A 9,364-nucleotide genomic window follows, 5' to 3' on the forward strand; every position below is an offset into this window, starting at 1 on the left:
AAAAAAATACAGTACTGTTAAACTTCTAACTTTTTAGCCACCACTGTATTAAAAAAAAGGAAATGAATCTATATAACAGTCCTACATTCACTGAAAAAAATTATTCATTCAATTTACTCAATGTTTTAAGGTAAGTGATAAATCAATTTATTTAAGCTACATTTAAACAAAAGTTTTTAATTTAATTATTTTTTTTTAAATAAATAAATTTTTTTGTTTAAATGTAGCTTAAATAAATTGATTTATCACTTACCTTAAAAAATTGAGTCAATAGAATGAATCATTTTTTTTAAGTGTTGCCAGATATTTGACAGATATTCAATTTAACTATTCGTACCTGCAGGCTTTTATTCTTATGAATTTTGCATGTATTTGTACAAGATGCATAAAAGAAATGGAAAAGACCTTTCCGTTTCTTGCATCATATTGCATTTGCTCTGTAAAGCAGAGGCATTAGCATGTGCGATAATAAATGCGCATCAATCCTTTTGGAAATTGAGCCCATATTTCATGTTATTACGCATTTAATACAGTTTTTACTCCCCTTTTTAATTACAGAGTTAATACTGTCAGCAATAAAGGATTAGAAATACAGAAAATCTGCACGCTCAAGCACACCAAACACCCCCACATCGTGACACAGAAACAAAATTACTGTAGGGCCTATTCAGCTCACCACCTACATCAGCTGTTTGGCCGAGCTGTCGTCGTGATACCGCATATATGCACCTGCGCCCACTCGCAGATATTACCAAGCAGAAAAAATCCTTTCTGCCAGACCCTAATCCTCTTACAGATTTTTATTAATACCCCCCGTTTCCACCTCCCCCTTCGAAGTGAGCTTCAATGAATTGGGGCAGAAAATGGCATTGGGTATTGAGGACAGTTGTGGAAACTGTCTCATATGAGTGGTGTACAGTACAAAGAGCAGACGGCAGGGCTCCTCTGACCCAAATCGCTAAATTAGACATCAATGAGTGAGCTGCATGCGGAGAAATCTCCAAACCAGACCTTTAATTTCACCCCAGTACATTTAAATCATTCTGACATCCCCCCTCCTCAACAGTAAATGATGGAGTCAAAAGGGGACCCTATTTTTTGCCTTTCCTTTCATTCACCTAATCTTCTACTACTCCTTAGACACACAGATGGCATCAACCAGTGAAAAACTAATTACAATCATGTGCTAAAAGAAAATCTTCATTGTGCGCTCTTGAAGCTTGCTTAAGAGATACAAACTAATATTGTTTGGGGAATAATTTTCCATTAAATAGGCCATGACCTTTAAGTAATACATTTTATTCATTATTCAATTCAGTCAGATGTTGAACATTTAAAAAAGCATAAAAATTTAACTATTGACTGAGGTCAATGCACTTGAAAATATATCTCAAAGAAGTTTTTTAACTGAAAACAGTTTTGAAATCTGTCTGCTTTATATTTTACTATTTCTCAAAAGGGTTAACGAATAGTTAAAAACTCATAATTTATTTACCCAGATAAATAATAAATATTATGCCTTTACATATGCAAGAACTAATGAGATTTAAAGTTACAAATGTGCTGCTAAATATTATTTGGAAGCCGTTTGTATTTGTTTCACTGAAAAAGCAGAAAATATTAATCTTTTTTTCTCCCACACCTGATGTTTTTTTCTCCTAAGACATTTATTAACTCACTTACTGTACTTTTATGATGGATGTACTGTACTGTACTGTGCTGTACTGTACTGTACTGTACAGTATGTGCTTTATGGAGCTTCCTATATAAAGACATAAAGTGACCGAATAACCTTTGTTTGAATCTAACTGTTGTATACATCTGGGATGGCATGAGCTTTAGTAAATTATGAGAAAATTTAGTTTATTGGGGAACTGTCTTTAACCAGGACATTTGCTTTCTTTGCAACTAAAGGTGCATTGTGTAACTTTATTATCTTGACAGAAATGCAATATAATATGCATAACTATATTACCAATGGTGTATAAAAGACCTTACAAAATAAACTCTATTGTTTCAACACAGTCTCAAGTCATGTTATAGTAACGAAAATTTAGATTTCTAACCCAAACTCCAAGCGACAATTGTCAAAAAATAGAAAACAATGATGAGAAAACAATATAAAATGACACGATAAAGAAAGTCATGCCACAGACACGAACAGCCAATTCATGCTGGGAAGGACGAAAAATAGTCTCCAGAGACACGAAACACAGCGGAAATTCTTGTCAAAACACACGAATAAATTAATCAAAATTTTCGTTAATATAACACGACTTGCCTTGAGACTGGGTTGATTGTTTTTATTACAGTAGAATGAGCCGTTTTTATCTACATACACCACAGGTTCCTTTAAAAGCATCACACACCGGACGAAAAGCGTTGTGTCGCGTCTAAGACATCTCGGAGTATCGTACTCCGGACGTGCACATTAAATAGCCCATGGTAAGTCAGATAGTGTCTACTTTAAAATGCAGTTAATGTTAATCCCTAACAATTATGTTATTTAATGTTAAACTATGTGAGTGGTGCTCTGGCGCGACAGGGATTTGAGCAGTGTCCAGAGTCACAGCGGACAGCCGCCATCAGACGCCGCCGGTGTGTGTACATTTATAGAAAATAATGTGTTCTGTTTTTAGATTCATGGCGCGATGTGGTGCTTCTCGTCCGGTGTTTCTCCCTTTACAGTACATGGAAGTTGCTGCTCCTATAGCTTCACTATGTGTTTTGAAAGGGAGGGGTGAGCTGTGGACTGAGCCGTTGGTTGCAATTCACAGTCTCACTGCTAGATGACGCTAAAAATCTAAACAGGTGACCTATAATGACAGAAGTTGAAACTGTATATCAGTAAAGGGGGTCGCACACCGGACACGCAGCGGCGCGCGTTATAAAAAAACAAAACACTGGGTTTTATGAGTATATGCACACCGTCGCCGACAGGTTGCGCCTGTCCACACCGCCCATCTACAACTCAGGAAGTTGCTCAAATCCCTGTCACGCACGCGTGCCGCACAAGCCCTGAAAAGTGAAGCCAAAATGTCTCGATTGCCCCCCAGTGACCGGTCCCAGTATAGGTCATAAAGCCCGCCTCCCTATGTTATTCAATGGGACTTGAGACCAACTAAAAAAATTAATTACACTTCAATTATCTTTTTTCCGAAGCTGGTTTCTGTCATTTACTGTAGTTTTTATCACGCTGATGTAAATTCAAACGTTTGTTTTTAAAATAGGTTTGTGTTTAGTTAGTTATTTAATAATATAAAAACGGTGGTGTCACGTCATGATTGACAGCTGTGATATCGTGTGATATGCGCATTCTACGAGAGCGAGGGCGGGGTTTTGACTTCGCGCCTTCCCTTCCTGCTCCCTACTGCGCATGACTGGTCCCGAAATCGCTATTGTGCAGACTCAAGACCCAAGATGTCAGCACCATATCGGGCAACTGGCGGCTTCACTTTTCACCAATGGAAGAGAGCGAACAGGCGTCGTCCATCTTTACAGTCTATGCTGTCACGCCACAGACCGCCACTCATATAACTAACATTAAATAACATCATATTTGTCCCAAATCATTAACGATTAACATTGGCTGCTATCTGACGAAGCTATTTAATGTGCACTTCTGGTTTACGATACCTTCGAGTTGTCCTAGACGCGACTTAACACTGCGCTGAGCTGCGCGTCCGGTGTGCGACCCCTTAAGAGTTTACTGTATTCTTGTTTTGTATTCCCGAAAAACTACTTCACAAATGTTTTCATGTTATCATAAGATATTATATAATTTGTGAGTTTAAGCAAAAATAAAAAAATTTGTGCAAACTGTAGCAGATTCCCACTGCAAACCGTAAATGCTGAGTGAAACAAGAATAAATGCAAATGTATTTGATGATCATTTTCAATCAAACAAACTATTGTTGTGGACAAAGACATTTGTGCGAAGTATTACAGAGGTCCCATTATGAAGGCAACAGTGTTTGCCTTTGTTTCATTGTTCTTCAGGTTACAACGCCCATTCAGTAAATAACAGAATCTAAATTCTGCCATTGTCATGTTGACACATCCATGCAAATTATGGCCAGAATTAATACAAAACCATTTTTGAGTGCACCATTTTAAATATTTAAAGCTCTGTAAACTTTTCCTAACCGGGGTTTGTTTTTCATTGGCAGAACATATCTAAAGAAACTCTCTCTCTCTCTTTATCTTTAAGTAAACATTATTTTATTATGTATTCAAGCACTTTAAAATGCAGGACATGTGATGACAGAGTATGACAGTGCCTAACCTTGACACAGATCGCTTGTATACACAGTAATCTGAGAGACATATAAATTCTCCGCCTGTAATAACTTCAGATGGAATCGGTTCAAGAACATTTTGTGAATTGGGCGCAGGCCAAGCTTCAGCTGAACAGTCCTATGTTGCAATTAATGGTCAAAGCTCCGATCTGAAATCTGGAAATGCTGGCTGATTATACTAACAGACAAGAATAAACATATCAGTCTGAGAAAATGTGTTACTTCTTTTATAAAAATAGAATAATGTTAACATCAGGAACAGAAGTATATAGAGAAAGATTCGATGGATGCGTGTTAAGCTGGCAGGATGAGTGCCAAAAACATTCCAGATGTACTGGATCTGTCCAGACATTCAAGCTTTTATTCTAGACCTTCACCTGTCCTGGCAGAATGTTAATGTTTACATGAAATGAGGAACTTGGATGCAAAAGATGCTAAACGCCACCTTCGTCAAAAATTTGATAATGATAATAACTAAAAGCTCTTGCCACGTATTATGTGTTCATATACCTTTACTTCAAACCTGCTTAATCTCGGCCTCAGACCATTCAGATATACTGAAACTCAATGTTGGCAAAATCCCATTTTCAGCAAAGTCCACTAAGTGCATGGAATAAGAATTGAATGAACAATGACGCGCACATTTTTTTATCCGGTTAAATGAGGTTAAACAATAATATTAGGATATTTTTGAACCTTTAATCCTTATTCAAAAAGAAAAGTGAAGAGTGACAGGAGATTTTTGCATACAGTTTTTGCAGCAAAAGACAGTCAAATTTGTTACATACCAATGAAATGACTAAAGTGACATTGCAAAATAAAAAGAGATAAGATATCTGTGCATGACAGCCAAATCATAACAACGTTATACAACCAAAACACTTTACTATCTTATAGTTGCCAATAAAAACAAATGTGTCGTAATGATATCATGCTACTACTGTATACTTTTTAACGGTGGTTTAATAGATAATTGTGACACGTGACAATTGCAGTAAAGCCAGTTTTAACAACCTGATAGGGTACAGATAAATGTTGCCAAACAGTATAACACCTGCCAATGGAAAATACATTTAACTTTGGTCATTGAAGCTGTAACAGTCGCAACTGAAAATGGTGATGTTTTGGAAAGTAACATCATAAAAAGATATGCAAGGGTGTACCTGATGTCAGTCCGTCCTTGATGCATAATGATTCAAATGCAAATATTTGGAATATGGCTTAGGGGCAGATGTGTGAGTAACTGAATAATCAACAGTTCACTGGTTCGTTGTGGGTGTGAAATATACAGACTGCTTTTCATCATGTTTATAAAGAGCTCAACGTGTTAAATTTCATTGAGAGTGTTTAAATTTGTGGGTGCCATGGACACGGGGGTAAATTTCATCAGTGATGTTTCAGACCAGGTGGCAGCCTGACACCCACATGTTTCCTTAAAGCATTTGGCTGTCCTTTAGGAAAGATGAAATACAACATAGCCCTGTCTGATCTGGATTCACAATACAGTAGATCATCTCATTGATTCCTGAGATGTAGTTTGACTTGTGGTTGCACATTGCTTAAATTGCGGACTGCAGATGGTTTTGACAGTGAGGGTGAACATTGCAGATTCTTTAAGAGGAACCCTGCCTTTGATCTTTGATCTTTTGGGTCAAAGCCGAGTTTCCACTGGAAATCTGGAAGAGATCTCTTTAGTATTTTCCCCTTTTAGACTTGGCTTGAAAATGTTGGATGTGTTTGAGCCTCTTTATATACCTCTTTATATTGTCTTTATTCTGTTTATATAAAAATATCAGTGATACTGCCATGATGCTAGTGTGTTATGGGTGGTTAACATGGTGTTGCTGTGTGGTTGCCAGGGTAAGCTGGTTAAAATATGTGATTCAGTCAATTGATTTAGAGAAGTAAAACTTGTAATTTAACTGTAGCATTATTACATTTTTTACAGCTACAAAATGTAAAACATTTATAGTACAAATGTATTATACCATGAAGATTGCTGTATAATTTCCCTTTAAAGGATTAGTTAAATTTTCTTAAAAGAAAAATCCAGACAATCCACTCACCACCATGTCATCCAAAATGCTGATGTCATTCTTTGTTCAGTCGAGAAGAAATTATGTTTTTTGAGGAAAACATTGCAGGATTTTTCTAATTTTAATGGACTTTAATAGAACCCAACATTCAATACCCAACTCAACACCCAACAGTCCTTCTCAACGGAGTTTCAAAGGACTACAAACAATCCCAAACGAAGCACAAGGGCCCCATCCAGCAAAACGATTGTCATTTTTGACAATAAAAACGACAAATATACACCTCCAAAGCACAACTTCTCGTCAAGTTCCGGTCGTGATGTGCTAGCGTGACCCGACGCAATACGTCATAACGTCAAGAGGTCACAGAGGACGAACGCGAAACTCCGCCCCAGTGTTGAGAAAGAGGACCGTTCCGAGGTTATTGTATGTCAACTGATACTAATTAATGTTTTTGTGGCTGTTTATTGTTTACAATGGTCCGCAAATGTGCATTTTATATATGTAACACGTGACCTTCCTACGTCACTACGCATTTACGTTAGGTCGCGCTGGACCGGACCATGACGAAAAGTTGTGCTTTAAAAGTACATATTTTTTATTTTTCTTGTCAAAAATGGCAATAGTTTCGCTAGATAACACCCTATGCCTCGTTTGGGATTGTTTATAGTCCTTTGAAAAATAACCGAAGAGTTTCAATATTTTTCATATTCAAAACTTGACTCGTCTGTAGTTACATTGTGTACTAAGACCGACAGAAAATTTAAAGTTGCGATTTTCTAGGCAGATATGGTTAGGAACTATACTCTCATTCTGGCGTAATAATCAATGACTTTGCTGATGTAACATGGCTGCAGCAGGCGTAGTGATATTACGCAGTGCCCGAAATTAGTCCCCTTGGTTACTTTCAATAGCAGGGGACTATTTTCGGGCACTGCGAAATATCACTACGACTGCTGCAGCCATGTTACAGTACAGCACCAAAGTCCTTGATTATTACGCCAGTTTAAATGTATAGTTCCTAGCATATCTGCCTAGAAAATCGCAACTTTAATTTTCCGTCAGTCTTCGTACACGATGTACCTACAGAAGAGTCAAGTTTTAAAAGGGAGAAGTGTCGAAACTCTTTGGTTGTTCTTTAGCGCGATGCTGATGGTCTGGTCAGGTTTAGTGGATTGTGCTGAGCTATGCTAAAAGTGCTAGCATGAGACCCAGAGATCAGCTGAATGGATTTCAAAAAGGTACGATTGAAACGTTTAACTCTAGGGGAGCTGGAAAATTAGCATATTTTCAAAAAAGTAAAATGTCCCTTTAATATGAGTTAGAAACGACAATGCCCTCTATTTGAATATTGATGAATAGGAATATGTACATATCTGTATGTCTATAAAGCTGTTAATACGAAATAATGAACATATTAGTCCTGTTAATACTTTGATATTATACGTTTCAGTGTGTATTATAACATAAGTAAATGCACTTTACGTACAAATACACACACGACCACACTTTACGTACAAATACACATTTATTCTCATGAGACCACATTGGCCTGTAAGATGCTTTGGATGCAAATGTAAATATTAAAGTCTCTACTAAATGACTACATATGAATTTGTATTTATGTGTATGTTTTATATCTTTGGTGATACTGGCAAGAATAAAGCTCTTTGACTCTTTATATGCCCCTGCCTACAGCTGTACACATAAACTCCATTCGTGTCTTACTGTAAAAGCCAAATAAAACAAAAATAATGGATGTTTATTTAAGACTTGGAAGCTATGCATTGACCCGTTAGTGACCAGATCTTTCCTGGGAAGCAGAGGAAATTTAATGAAACTCTGGTGTGGGTGTTTGGCCAGAACAATGTGGGCATAGCTCGGCAAACCATGATTATTGGCTGTAGTGGTGAATGACACAAAAACAGTTTAGTCCATCCAATGCCAAGCAATGACAATGATTAAGATGAGACTTACACTTCATTAATAAATGACAAGGAAAATAAAAAGTCAATTATAAAAGAGAAAAAAGTGTATTTCCACATATTTCCATTTAAAAATGGTTTGTTTATGTTGGTGGGTACCGGCATATATTATAGCTATTTAACTGGGTCACGAAATTAAACGTTTGGGAACCCCTGTGTTATGAACTCTGTCTGTGTACCCTGTCTTGTACTCTTATTTTGAAGTCATGTCTGTGTCATCCATGTCTGTAGTTCTTTGTAGTTCTTTTGTTCATTGGTCCGTGTGATGATTGTTCCCCAGGTGTGTCTTGTTTTCCCTGATTACTCTGTGTATTTAAGCCTAGTGTTTCCAGTGTCTGATGTAGATCGTTACTTGATGTTATGGTGTTTCGTGTTCTTAGTTCCTTGTTGGATTTTCTGATGTGTTTTTGCTTGTTTGTTGTTATTTTTGAATAAACCTCACTGCATTTGGATCCGCATCCTGTCTTGTTGGATTTACCCGTAACAGAACGATCGACCACTCAGGATCCAGCAGTGTCCTTCTCCGGTGATTTCCCACTTTCCCTCGTGTGTCCCGTGTGTCAGTATGCTCCGGGTGGGTGGTATTCGAGTGCAGGTTTCATCCCCCACCACGGAGGAAGAATGGTGGAATGCACTCGCGGACCTGACTTCCCTCCGGCAACAGGGGCAATCTGTGCGATGTTTCGCCCAAACGTTCTGGTCATTTTCGCTTGGCCTGGACCTCAGTGACTCTGAGCTTAAAAATTATTTTAATGAATGTCTCAATGAACCTGTACCACAGCAAGAGGTCGACGGGCTGCAAGTGCTCGATTTCTGGGGCTTCGTGGGATATATGCACAACCGTGGCCGATGGAATTTGTGGGAGTTTCCCGCCGAAAGACCCGCGGAGACTGTGGCATCTCTCGAGCCAGCCATCATGAAACCAGCACGCTGCTCACGTAATCGGCGGCGGAGGAAGAAACTCACGCCAGAGCGCCTCGCTGTTAGCACGGACGCTATTCTCCCGAGTCCTGTTTCCCCTGTGTCAGCGCCCGTGCTGAAGATG

The sequence above is a fragment of the Misgurnus anguillicaudatus genome, chromosome 22, assembly GCF_027580225.2.
Source record: "Misgurnus anguillicaudatus chromosome 22, ASM2758022v2, whole genome shotgun sequence".
Lineage (NCBI taxonomy): Eukaryota > Metazoa > Chordata > Actinopteri > Cypriniformes > Cobitidae > Misgurnus > Misgurnus anguillicaudatus.